We start from the raw sequence: 2065 nt of genomic DNA, 5'->3' as shown, positions 1-2065 counted from the left end.
GTAAGCCAGTCATTTCTAGTCATTTGGTTCCATCTACAGAGGCATCTACTTGTGCTAACCCTATTTATACCATGGCCTTATCTTATATATATTCATTTTAGCTTCAATGCTGATATTTGCTTATTGCTGTTTTCTGCAGACAAGACTAAGGTCTTGCAGGCATCAAGTGATCTCCAGGCTGTGAGTTTTGTGGAACAAAGGAATGTGTTGATCATTTGCTTGTGTCTTATTGAAGTGGTTACTCTTGGTGCTGGGTTTGAGATAGTTTGGGTTCGAGATAGTTTGGTTTGAAGGTAATTTATCTTTTTGACAGTGCCAAACATATGTTGTTTTTTTGGTTGAATGGAAATACTGAGAACAACGGAACTATGCAATTTATCCCCATGCATGGTCGACTTATTATTTCAAATGCATCGGCTAGTAGCTTGCTGAGAACAAACATATGATGCTTGTCTTTACAGAAATAAACAACTTTGGATTTTGTTTCTTATCTATTAATCATACCAGGTAAACGAAAAAAAAATAAAAATTGTAATATTGTGATACAAAAGCCAGCCTCTAATTGATAAAGAGTGACTTATAAATTGAAGTTGGGAGACTCAAAGAGACTGCAGTCTAGAGACTTATATACTATGTCGTGTACCAATTTTCTCTGAACTTGTTGATATATATCAGCCAAGTCTGACATCATCATATTGTAATTGCAGCTGCTCCATGTGTAATTGGACACCTTGGGAAGGCATTTGAATGTGCTCTTGGCAGCAGCACTACTTTTTTGTATCGGTAGGTTTCTATTTCCCTAGCCGTTGCTTATGATATATATTTTTATTTTATATTGAAATCTGTTTGATGTCTTACATTAAACTTAGATTGATCCTTAGAAATTTTGTTAGCTCCATTATGTCTTAATCGTATAGAAAAACTGGACCTACATCGTGTGGGGGTAAAGAACATAAATAAATTGTGGTGCCTTGTATGCAAATCATTTTGCTAGTCTAATTTTTCTTGCTAATTTTTTCTATGTTGTCTTGATGTTACAGGTTGAGGGAGGCCTTGGAGGAAGCAAACATATAATATTTTTTCTTTTGATAAGATGGAGATGAGGCATTTTGTAGTGAATCTAGTTAGATTGTGCAAGCAAATATATGACCTGTGCCTGCCATTTGACCTAGCTAGATTGTATGTGTGTTATTCCTTGTGTAATGGTGACTTGTCATGAATTGTGCAAGCAGACTTGGTAATGTTGGCTTTAGTGAAAACTTGAGATAACTTATCTTATATGGTTGATGAGTGTTGTGGGCAGCTATGGTTTACACATGTATGTGGTTGATGAATAAAGTGACATGTTATGGATGTTTATTAGGCATGAAATTTAGTTAATATGAAATTAAAATTATATATAATTACATGGCAAGCTTCAAGAAACTTATGACTTTAAATAAGTAGTCATAAGTGTTTGTGAATTTTAAAATCAAAGTCATAATGCTATGACATTGCCCACTAAAAGTCATAAGTGGTCATTAAAGACAGTCATCTTTTGACATTTTATTTTTTGTCAACTTGAAGTCACAAATGACAACATATGACTTATTTTCTAGGTATTATGACTAATGTTAAATGTCAAAAGATGGCAAATTTCTTGTAGTGTAACTTTGTGGACCCAATGTGTAATCTTGACACGTTCGTTATGTTATGACGATGTTTTCCGTTGTGGTGCATATTGCGGATATCTCTGTCATGTGTTGGATTGGTGATGTTGTTTTGTGGAATTGAATTATTGTGCCTTTTCTGTAAAGCTATTCTCTCGAATACTTTCAGGCATAAATATAATTTCTTCTGCGGCAAATCTTGTCATCATCAATGCTCACTGACTATGTCTTTACAGATGTCTCGTGGCACCCGAGGTGCAGAACAACGTGCAAACATGAATCCACCCCCTCCTCCTCCACCACCAAATCCTGCTGAGTTAATGCAAATGATGGTGGAAAATCAGATGATGCTCACTGAGACCATCAATCGGATGGCCAATCAGGGTGGTCGTAATGCACATGAAGGACCAGCTCCT

At 35.8% G+C, this 2065-nt stretch overlaps 1 long non-coding RNA gene across 1 annotated transcript; it reads left to right on the top strand.

Moving 5' to 3' along the window:
* Positions 214-1099, top strand: LOC110434578. The gene is made up of 3 exons (XR_002452118.1): positions 214-293; positions 708-783; positions 1041-1099. It is a non-coding gene; the product is annotated as an uncharacterized LOC110434578 (long non-coding RNA).

This window comes from Sorghum bicolor, chromosome 4, assembly GCF_000003195.3.
Source record: "Sorghum bicolor cultivar BTx623 chromosome 4, Sorghum_bicolor_NCBIv3, whole genome shotgun sequence".
In the NCBI taxonomy this organism is placed as follows: domain Eukaryota; kingdom Viridiplantae; phylum Streptophyta; class Magnoliopsida; order Poales; family Poaceae; genus Sorghum; species Sorghum bicolor.
Note: the sequence above shows the minus strand (reverse complement) of the source record. Positions and strands in the feature narration are given on the sequence as shown.